The following is a 12,045-nucleotide window of genomic DNA, read 5'->3' on the forward strand; positions in this document are numbered from 1 at the left end:
ACAGAGGGGGTAGGGATTTTACCCTATATATTGTATATATTTTGTTGGGTGTACACTCTGTCATAGTCCTCATTATGCATTCCTCCCAAGAGAATGAACCTTTTCCCAACATGTCCCCAGGTGAGGGTCCCTCTCACCGTACCCTTCCCCCCGGAGTGGACACTTTGTTTTCCCAGGCTATTTCTCACGCTTTGGCCCCTCTTAGGGATACTGTAGCTAAGCTTACTGAACAGGTGTCCAGAGGTACGGGCATGTTTGGTGTGACGGGAGCAGAGGGTGATTCCTCTACCCTTTCAGCCCCCAGGAAAATGCGCAAGCGCGACGCGGGGCACCTGGGGGATGGGGTATTTTCACCCAATCCCAAGAGTGCGCGCGCGCATAAGCGCGTACCCTCCCGGGAGGACCGTTTGCCCGGAGTACTGGGTGACAAGCTTCACCAACTATGGAACCCTGATCGGGGATCCCCCAAAGGCGTCATGGGAGGTTCAGATGAGGACTCATCATCTCTAGATGACGACTCGGGTCGCCCTTGGCGTCCGGGTGCTACCCTACCAGATCCTTCGGATCACGCCGATTCTGACTCCGATATGTTTGAGCCGGAGGGTATCTACCATCCGCGTCCCTCGGAGTGGCGTCCAGACCACAAGGTGGCTGAATATGTCGCCGGTAAAATTAGGCAACCTCTGGACAAAGAGGTGCGCGCTCGTCTACGGGCGGAGTGCCCACGCCCGTCTTTATCAGATAAGGTCGCTCTCACGCCAGTTATTGACCCAAAAATGTGTACGTTTTTCTCCAAGTACACCAAGGATCCCAAGAAAGGGATTGATCGCTCCTGGAGGGCATGCCAGGATAAACTTCTTGATGTGTTAGGTCCCCTCACACAAATTATTCAATTGGCGGAGCGGGCCAAGCAAGCAAACACTCCCCTTCAGACGGACATCATTGCGGGATGGGCTCAGAGAGCTGTTTGTCTTCTGGGCAACGCGAACTGTGCCATCTCTGCAGAAAGACGCAGATCTTTACTGATCAAAATCGACCCCAAGTTAGGGGAACTGTCTAACTCGGAGGCAGGGGCTGTTGCCCAAGGCAATTTATTTGGCGATCCCTTTTTTCCCAACAAATTTTGGCGGGAGATTGAGGTTTTTCAGGGACAATTGGAGGCGCATTACCTCCGACGCATGGGTTCTGCAAACTGTCTCGGGTTTTCAAATAGAGTTCTGGGGTACCCCATTTCAGGGGAAACTGCCTCAGCCCATCGCGTTCTCGGCAGGCGACTCAGAACTCGTAGATTTGGAGGTTCAGGCCCTTCTTCACAAAGGTGCCATTTCCTTTACTACCCTTCACCCCACAGGCTTCGTAAGCAACATCTTCTTAGTGGACAAGAAGGACAAAGGGTTTCGTCCCGTTATCAATCTTCGTGCTTTCAACGAGTGGGTGGTTTACAGACATTTCAAGATGGAGGGTATTCACTTGCTCCGCGACCTCCTCTTGCAGGGGGACTGGATGGTTCGTCTAGATCTCAAGGACGCGTACCTCACGGTCCCTATTTTTCCACCCCATCGCAGATTCCTGCAATTCTTATGGAACAACCAGGTGTTCGAATTCACCACACTCCCCTTCGGCCTGTCGTCGGCGCCATGGTGCTTCACAAAACTTCTCAAACCAGTAGTGGAAACTCTGAGGTTACAAGGCATTCGCCTCATAATTTATCTGGACGACATCCTTTTGATGGATCAGTCCAGGTCTCGGTTGATGTTCAATCTGAACACAACTATTGCGCTTTTCCAGGACCTTGGGTTTGTGATCAACCAACAGAAGTCGCAACTTACCCCGACTCAATCGTTAGTCTTCCTAGGGTTTCTAGTGGATTCCCGCTCAGCGTCTCTCAGTCTCCCGGCGACAAAGATTTCCAAAATAAAGAAGGAACTGAGAAAGGTCCTGCAACGGGACCAGATCTCTCTACGCCAGTTAGCCAGAGTAGTAGGCCTGCTTTCGTCTTCGTTTCAAGCCATTTTTCCGGGTCCCCTACACTACAGAGCCCTGCAACGCTTGAAAGCGTTTCACCTTCGCCGAGGGGTGACGTACTCCGAGTTGATCTCCCTGTCCCAAGAGGCCAGGACGGAGTTGGGCTGGTGGCTGGACCACATGGAGGCATGGAATGGCAAGGCCATCTTTGGGGCGGCCCCGGATCTGGTGATCGAGTCAGACGCCAGTCGCCAGGGATGGGGGGCTCGTTGCGGGGACATCTCGTTGGGGGGACGCTGGACCCCGCAGGAACTAACCATGCATATCAACTGCCTGGAGCTCCTGGCGGGTTCTTTTGCAATCAGGTCCCTCACGAGAAACAAGGTCTCATGCGTAGTTCTACTACGGATGAACAACGTATCGGCAGTGCAATACATAAATCGTTTAGGGGGGACAAGATCAAGAGCCCTAGCGGGGCTAGCGATAGATTTTTGGCATTTTTGCCTTCAACACCAAATCTCAGTCACAGCGGAGTGGAGTATCTTCCGGGAACCCAGAATGTGTGGGCAGACTGGAATTCTCGCTTTCTCCGGGATCCCAGCGATTGGCGACTACATCGCTCGGTTTTTCAGGCGATCATGGATCATTGGGGTCCCTGTTCAGTGGATCTCTTTGCGTCTCGTTGGAATGCCCAGCTTCCCCTATACTTCAGCTGGCGTCCGGATCCGGGGGCGATGGCAGTAGATGCGTTTCTCCAACATTGGGGCACGCTTCAGGGTTATGCTTTTCCCCCGTTTCTTCTTATCCCGCGGGTTGCTGCTCAAGTTCGCCGCCAAGAGGCGACGGTGATTCTAATAACCCCCTGGTGGAGATCACAGGCATGGTTCCCGACTCTGCTGGAACTCTCGTGCGAGTGTCCTCTTCGCCTCCCGGTTTTTCCCTCGATACTCCTGGATCCGTCGGGGTGCTGCCACCCTCTAATCCTTCAAGGTCATCTTCCCCTCATAGCTTGGAAGATTTCCGGCATCATTGGCAAAACAACCGGCTTTCGCAGGAAGCTAATAACTTCATCGCACAGGCCTGGGCCCCTGGTGCATGCAAACGATATAGATCAGCATGGAATAGGTGGTCTAGTTGGTGTGTGGGCAAACACTGCGATCCCATGGGGGCCAGCATTGCCGACATCATCAATTTCCTGGCGGAATTAGCTGCATCCGGCTTAGCGTATCGCACCATCAATTCTTTTCGCTCAGCCATCTCGGCGGGCCATCCTCCCCTGAATAATCTCCCGATTGGGGGGCATCCCTGGGTTTGTAAACTTCTTAGGGGTATTAGACTCTCCAGACCTCCACAACCTAGATATTCGGAGCTCTGGGATGTGAACTTGGTTCTTAATCTCTTATCCTCTTGGCGGGACAACCAATATTTGTCAATGAAGGAATTGTCGGCAAAATTAGCCATGCTTCTCTGCCTCATTTCCTGTAAGCGTGTGTCAGATATCAGAGCACTGGATGTTTCCGCTCGAGTCTTTACTCCGGAAGGAGTCACGTTTACTATTGCAAGGAGGACAAAGAATAATATCAGGTCGGTGTCCTATCCCGTTTTTCCTGATTCCCCGAGGCTTTGTGTGGTTAGATGTCTCAAAGTCTATGAGGAGGTAACCAGTTCTTGTAGACCCCCAGGTGAGACTCAATTGTTGATTTCGATTAAGAGGCCGTTTAGGGCGGTTTCTTCTCCCTCCATTGCCAGATGGATCCGGTGGATTCTCTCTGAGGCAGGTATAGATATTCGAGTTTTTGGGGCTCATTCTACTCGGGGAGCTATGGCGTCCAAGGCCATACAGGTGGGGGGCAGATTGGAGGACATCATGCATGCTGCTGATTGGTCTTCAGAGTCTACTTTTAAGACGTTTTACTTTAAACCAATTCACGACGCAGCCGCACTGGTGGTAAGTAAGCTTTGAACTTGCATAATCCTCGCCTCCGGTCCTGTGATAGAATACGAAATTTCCTAGCTATCGTGAAGGAAAGTTTCAATTCTATTAAGGACACGGAGGCGAGGATTATCCCACCCACATACATTTCGCGGATATGTTCCCTCCCGATTACGTCTATCTGCGTAGCAAGGTGGTATACTTGCATTTATGCCTTTGTTTATTGGTTATTCTGCTCATGTTTTAAATTTTCAGGAACACACTTGATTCAGATATATATTTTTCATTTATATGTGTTTTGAGTCCATAACTTTGCTGCCTTTGGTGGGTTTTACTGTGTTCTATCGGACTTGCATCTAATTGCTCCTATTTTTTAGGTTCCGAAACTACGACCAATTGACTCTACCAGGATTCCTTCCGCAGTGAAGTCGAGGAAGTGTGACGTGTCTCGGGCCATTTATACTGACGTGAAGGAGGGCACCTCATTGGATACTCGTTACCATGGCGGCGGGCTCATGGAACTTGTAGTTTTTCTGTTCATTTTTTGTTTAACTTTGAACTTGCTGTTGAATAAAGAGTGAAGAAAGATTTGCATAATCCTCGCCTCCGTGTCCTTAATAGAATTGAAACTTTCCTTCACGATAGCTAGGAAATTTCGTATTCTCATGGACGATGTCGAACTTCGAGTTAACTGAGCTCCTGGGACCTGAGAGCTCAGTGCCAGGTGTGCACCACAGGGGTGTCTGCAGTGAATTATCATGCTGACGGTCTATCGGTGACGGGAATGGAAGTAGCCAGTGCTTCATTTGTGCTTGTTGTTTCCGGTGCTGAGCACCGGCGCTTATTTTTGAGGGCCGGGGCTTATTCTTCTGCCAAGCATTTTGCTGCAATCAAAAGACACATATGGGAAAGACGAATGAAGAGAAAAACGAAAAAGCGTTCAAAGGGAGAAAGTAGAAAGCTGCAGGAGTGGTCTGAAGGGGCAGGAAGTGGCTTTATGTGGATTGAAGAGGCCCGAGATGGCTTCAGGATTACGCCGCCTCGGTATTCCGTGTGTTCGTTTATTTAATTGCCGCAACTGCGTGTTTCAGACGAGGGCCTTGGTCACCAGCACCTTTTTATTTACAAATTAAGCACTGGCTTTGTGATGGACTAGCCCACCTGGCACTCCACGGCAGGGGGGGTTGCGTGCTGTGCCCCGCGCGACTGGACACGATGAGAACGGCCATGACGCAGGCGGGGGAGCTCATCGAAGCCCTGGCGCTACACTCCTCGTGCCCAGGTGTCAGCGTCTGATTACAGCGTTGCTCGTTGCTACAGTCACAGCGCCGCGACACACAACACCTACCATGCCCCAAACCGAGCAGGCACACCAGTCATTCTCTCAAGAGGCATGCTGAGTATTAGCTGCTAGTTAGTACCCCAGCTGCTGAGGTCTTTTTTATTTATCTTCATAGCTAACGTGTCTCTTGATTAGTACTAAATTGTCCTTAAATTCAGCCAGTTTCTGTAAAACTACGTGCCTTTTTCCTTCTCTAATTTACTCCCTTATACATCCTGCCTTATCAGGCCATTCACCTGCGCCTATTAACAATGGGGAATAACTGTGTCAGCGCTGTACAAGGTTGAGGTCTGTCTCGGGAGTTTGTGTCATATACATAGTATGTCCATGGGTGGCGTCTCTTGGACAGACGGACTGAGACACGTACTCCATGCCCCGGCTCCTGCAGAGAGCGACCCCCTGCCCTCCTGGTGCCCGAGAATACCAGCTGGAGGTCTGGTTGCCCCCTTCAGAGGAGCCCTTCCAACACCCTTGCAGGCCCCGGTCCTTTCTCCGGGGTCGCCCATGCCCTCTTGGCACCATAAATACCATAAATACCAGCTACAGGACACCAGGGGCGCTCTCATCACCCAAGCACTCACGCGACCCTCTCTCCTGCCAAGCTAGCCCCGGCCTCTAGGCGCCCGTGGTCATAAGTCCAGCAGTCGGTCTTGGTTCAACTGCTAAATCTGGGACGAGGGCACTACATTTTCTAGCTCCCCGAGGGGGAGGGGGTCATCAGTGCATCTCTATTCACCATGTGATATGTAGCGCCCAGAAGACCATGGCGTACATGCGGAGTATACATATAGGCTATAGTATAAAACAAGCGGAAACACAGCGTGGTCTGTGGGTGGAAAGTGCAGCTGAATAACACCCAGCGCCCTCACCACCACAAGTCTGTATCTCAAATAAATGAAGCCAGCACACCCGGCCTCTTCCCACCCATCTCAAGGCGCTACACTCAAGAGCTGCTCTCTTCTGCAGCTGGGTGTTCAGATCTCCGAAGGAGACATGGGTTCTAACCCCTCTTCTAACACATCTTTGTTTTTCCCACTGTAATTATTCTTCCCACCTGATGAGGTATTTGAGTTGCTTCTGGTGAAGAAGGGACTCGGACCTCTCTGAAAGTACCAGTCTTTGGTGGCCTGGGAAAGCGCTTGGGGGAGGGGGTTGAGCCCCGCTGCCATCGGCGCCCTTCTAAGGTAAACATCGCTGTGTAAAGCTGTGTTGTGAGAGACAGACACGAGGCAAAGTGCAGGAGGTGTATTATTTTTCCAATCTTCAGTAACATAGGTGAAAAAGTTCCTGAAAAATGTGAATAAGCCTTAAAAACATCACACCCAACGTGGGGCTCGAACCCACGACCCTGAGATTAAGAGTCTCATGCTCTACCGACTGAGCTAGCCGGGCTGGTATATGCTTATCTACTGGCCTCAGGTGTGGCTTCTGTGATGAGTCTATTTCACAGCCTCTGCCTTCACTCCTTCCTCTGTCTCACTCTCTGCCTCTCGCTCTGCCCCACTCTCATGGTCCAATCTCCCGTGCTGGACCCATTGCCAGTCTCTGTGCTCCCCTCTGCCTCTCTCTGAGTCTTCACTTGAATAGAAATATTCAGAAGCAGCCCATGTATGCCTCCCCACACGTGTCATCCCTTACACCCCCTGGCAGCTTTGCACCTGAGCAGGAGATTCAATGAGTGAATGTGTCTGTCCATCAACAAGAGTATGTTGCTTTTCTGCATCTCAGTTATATTTCCTTCTGCATTCTGCGGCATGATGAACACAGAATGCCACAGAGAGACTGTGAAGGGTAGACTGATCCCATAGCGCCTCACATCCTTGCTACAGTGAGCTACAACAGCTGAAGAGAATGAAAGGACAACTGTGTAACACAGTCACAGGGCGCGTGTGAGCCCCAGGCAAGGGCTGCCTCAGAAGGGCAGACTGGCACAGTGCAAAGAGCTGCACAAAGGTAGAAGTATCACAGGCAAAGACTGGTACATGGCAGTCTGGTGCAATGCAAAGTGCTGCAGCACTGATGTGAAGCATCACAGACTGCCACAGTGCAGAACCACAGGACAAATGTCACATATGGCAGGTACAAACTGGCACCCGGCAGACTGACACAGCGCAGAGACTCATGGCGGGGTAGGATTATCACAGGTACAGACTGGCACAATGCAGAGAGCTAAGGCAGGACTGTGTGGCCCTGTGCATACATTCTGTGTACTACAGACCGGCTGTGGCGATGCAGAGAGCCGCACGGCTTGGGTGTGAGACCACACTAGTAATACTATAGAGGTTACACTGTGACAGCTGGGCTGTGGGATCCCTCAGGGTCAGGGTGCAAAGGACAGACTTGGTCAATGTGGAGAGCTGCAGCCTGATGCTGCAGTAAGACAGATAGTCACTGATTAGTACAGTCTGTGCTGATAAACGAAGCTGTGGCCTTGTTATTATGTCCAGTACATACTGGGCTGATACAGGGAACTATGGTCTGGCCGTGATGTCCCACACAGTGCTGGGATTGGAAACATTCACTCCAGCAGCCCATCATTTGGGGGTCAAGGTGTGGAAGAGGAAAGGTGTGGAGTCATGGCCGGTAGAGCTCGAAAAACAGAGTCTCACAGTCAACTTATACATTGTGTTTTAAATCTGCTCAAAGAAATTGGCAACAAGGATAGATGTGACAGCACATCTGCTCTAGTTTACTTACTTGGTCACAAAGAGGCTGCATTTAAAAATATCTTCCAGGGTTAAGGCACCTGCTGCAAAGATCTTTGTGTGCCCAGCAATTTTGAGGGCATTATAATGTCTACAAGCATGGACAATATGGGGTTCCTACAACTTACAACCCTTGTGTTATGCAACTTTTCCTGTACATTTGTTTTCACATGTGTACAATGTTTTGAAATTCTATCTGAGCACTATGATACCCTACACTGGGATGAGTAGCGCTTTAAAATAATTAAATACAAAAATAAGTTAGTAGGTTCTCTTTAAATCACTATTTATGTATTACTCATACACACAGATCTTTCATACTTACAGTTCATGCACATCTCTACATGGGGCAGTGAACAAAGTAAAAAAGCAGCCTCTAAGTCATAGTTTCTCCAATTTACTTGTAAGTGATAAGTTGTGTGCCTTTGTTTTGTTTCCTTCCATTGCATCTAGGTGTTAGGCTGCAGATCGCCCCCAGACCAGTGGTACTCAGGCAAAAGAAAGGTTGATGACTCTTTTATTCAGCCCTTGGTTTTGGGCTCAGTTGGAAGGGAAAACAAGTATTTGCAATGCAATTGGTCTCGCAGTTCTGAAAGTTAGAGCTCTTGGTGTTGAAAATGGCATTTTTAAATACTTTTTGTTGTATGCAGTGGAGTGATGATATTTGCATATCGGTATTGCCATTTGTATGACCCTGTAGCGCTGGAGAACCAGAAAATGGGAAATAGGGAAGGGAGACAAGAGTAATATGCTGGCTGTGAAAAAAAAGAACTAGCAACACCCTGGAAAAAGCAAACACTCATAGAGAATGCAAGATTTAAGTAAAGCATGTTTACGTTAACACTCTTAGGCACATATTTATACTTTTTTAGCACCACATTTGTGCCGCTTTTACATCAAAAAATGACGCAGATGCAGGGCAAAAAAAGTATAACTATGGGCCTTACACTTCTTATATGCTGGCTGAAAAACCCTGCAACAATTACTGTTCTAATGTGCATGAAGCATTGGAAGGGTGCAGTACCACATGCTGCCACTAGGTGTCCGTTGGGACCTCTTTTAGCCACATAAGGTACTGCAACCTGCAATGTTGAATTCAACACATTCCCAATGACTTTCGCATGAAGCATTGGAAGGGTGCAGTACCACCTGCTGCCACTAGGTGTCCCTTGGGACCTCTTTTAGCCACATAAGGTACTGCACCCTGCAATGTTGAATTCAACACATTCCCAATGACTTTCGGGCACTGTGCTGAAAATTTGAAGCGTGGCGCGCGTTTTGAGCAAAGTTTTACACTGTGCATTCAGGTTATGAGGGAGGGGAGACAAGAGTAATATGCTGTTTGAAAAAAAATGAAGTACAAGGTCGCACTATATGAAACTTCATTTAGTCATGTAAAGCACTCTTTCAATCAACTTCGCACTATATGAAACTTCACGTCCTCAGGCAAAGCGCTCAGACACCACAACGAAACAGCGGCATACCCAAAACAAGGAAGACGAAGAAACATATGGCCACTGTTGGAACTAGCTCTTTACGCAGGGTCATCCTCAAACATTTTGCCTCCCTCCTCCTAGTTTTCTACCCTCTTTTTGTTGACTCTAGGACTCTGAGCACTTTATCACTGCTGATCAGTGCTAAAGTGCATGTGCTCTCCCTTCTAAACTTGGTATAAATCACTTACACCTGATTGGCACATTTAATTTACCTGTAAGTCGCTTGTACAGTGGTATCTTCAATAGCCATGGCCTGTACCTTAAATGCTACTAGTGGGCCTGCAGCACAGTTTGCACCACGCACAGAAATAGTCTTTCAAACCTGTCTCAGGCCTGCCACCGCAGAGCCTGCGTGCGCAGTTTACTGCCACATTGACTTGGCAAGTCCAACTACTTGCCACTGCCTAAACTCCCCTTTTACCACATCTAAGTCACCCCTAAGGAAGGCCATAAGTAGTGGTTTGTTTGCAGGGTGCTGTGTGTGTAAAAAGTAGGACATATGTCTTTATGTACTAGATGTCCTATTTGGTTTCTCACTACTGTGAGTGCTGCTTCTCTCATAGGATTGCATTGGAAATACCCTGACATATGTCTTAGTGCAATTGTCCCATCTGTGAGGGGTAGCGTAGGCATGTTTGGTATGGTTGGACTAGCAGTGAGAAATGCTGCTTGCTGGTGTGGGTGGATTTTTTTATTACCACTGTAGAAATGCCACTTTTAGAAAATGGGCATTTCTCTGTGCTTATAACTCTGGTCCTTATGCAGCTTGACTCCAATCCACATCTGGGGCAGAATGACAGCTGGGGTTCGTGCATAGTTTACATAACTTTCTTCTCCTTATATAAGGATTCTGTAAACCATGGTGCCGGGGGCAGGGATCTGGCAGACGTCTTACGGTTTATAGGTGCCAGCGTATCTGCTAAGGCTCTAAGCCAGTTGTCTTTTTTTTGTGCTGCGCTCTCTACTGAGTTATCTAACACAGGCATTGATTCTTCAAGCATCACATTACATCTGTTCCATCTTTGAGCGTCCAACTTGGCCCAGCATCTCCTTTGAGACGTCGGCCATTTATTCTTATTGAACGATTGGGCCAAGGTTAAGAAGGAACAGGGGACAGCTATGTGATCAGACCATGTTAAAGGTAAAGACATTTCCGCTTGAATGGCATCCAGATTCGGCAAAATAGGATCTAATAGATGTCCTGCTGTATGAGTGGGAGGATGAGTAATCAGATCTCACTCTAGCGCTAAAAAGCCTTTCATTAGGGACAGGCCGGCTTTGTCTGTTTTATCCTCCAAAAGGAGGTTTAGGTCACCCAGGACCGTAAAACTGGCGCAGTTGAGTATAACAGAGGACAATTCCTCTAATAGTTCAGAGACCCACTTTCTAACTGCATCAGTGGGGCGATAAATAAGGGCACCAGACATGGTAAACGTCTTAGTCAAATGTATAGAAAATTGCAGAGCTTCGCCGTCTGAGACCTCCAGCTTCTCAATTGTGCAATGAAACTTATCGCTCATTAAAAACCGCAATCCCACCTCCTTTTTTTAATTTCCGGTCCAGATGTGATATACAATATCTAGGTGGCAGAGCTGCAACAGTGTCCGGGCCGGTGGCTTAATTTAGCCAAGTCTTTGTAAGGAACATGGCATCAGGGTTGTGATTCATTAAGAAATCAAATAGATTTTGCTGGTGTTTTCCCAGAGATAGAAAATGTAAGCTAAAGCACGTAAAAGTTCTACCAGGCAGTCCTTTTAGGAGACTCTTTTTCCTGATGGCAGAGTTCAAGGAATTTCCCCGTGTCCCCAGTTACCATAATTGGGGAGGAGGGAGGCAACTCCATGTAGGAAAGGTGAAAAGAGCAGCGGCTGCAACTCCTCAGCCCTCCCTGGATACTTGTTGAGTGCATACACTCCTTCTGTAAGGGAGGACCTAACCCTATACAAACCGCTTGTTGTTTGCGAACTGCAGGCTCCGATAAATATACACAATCATATATATTGGAAGTGAAATAGGGAGAAAGGGAGCATGTTTTCACAGTCTGAGACTATCTTTTATTGGTATTTACATACACAAAGTAATTAGCTCAAATGTGAAAATAACATGTTGATTAACCTTGCATCTTCATGCACCAAGCAAATAAAAGTAGGAGGGTAAAAAGGAAGAACATACCCTTTGCGTCACACACCCATCATGCCCCTCACCTCATGCCAATTGGAACTGCACTGGAGAAAAAAAAGCGATTAGGTACAACAGCTGTAAACTGTGCTCGGAAACCACAGTTCTAATAACACTTCTACTCCTGTGTGTGATCTTGGGAAGCTCAGCTCCACATCAGTCATAACTAGAAGCATTTCAACTGAAGACGCTCTTGGAGTTACAGGCTATATAAACATGGATTCTTTAGACTCTGTATAAACTGCAGTCACTAATTTCTTTAGAATCAGCTGTTTGTGATGCACCAAGTCACTGATTATAAAGAAAAGACATCAGAAAATGACTATGATGGTGTTATTACAGTCTTGTTCTGACATTACAGGGCCTTCTGCCAGAGCTAGCAGCCATGGTGAAAGGCAGATCAGGTCACAGAGCATAATTAATGCA

At 48.2% G+C, this 12,045-nt stretch overlaps 1 non-coding gene across 1 annotated transcript; it reads right to left on the minus strand.

The window, feature by feature from the left end:
- Positions 1-6,559: 6,559 nt before the first annotated feature.
- On the minus strand, positions 6,560-6,632 carry TRNAK-CUU (transfer RNA lysine (anticodon CUU)). Its single transcript has one exon. It is a non-coding gene; the product is annotated as a tRNA-Lys (tRNA).
- Positions 6,633-12,045: the final 5,413 nt, after the last annotated feature.

Source organism: Pleurodeles waltl, chromosome 6 (assembly GCF_031143425.1).
Source record: "Pleurodeles waltl isolate 20211129_DDA chromosome 6, aPleWal1.hap1.20221129, whole genome shotgun sequence".
Classification (NCBI taxonomy): Eukaryota; Metazoa; Chordata; class Amphibia; order Caudata; family Salamandridae; genus Pleurodeles; species Pleurodeles waltl.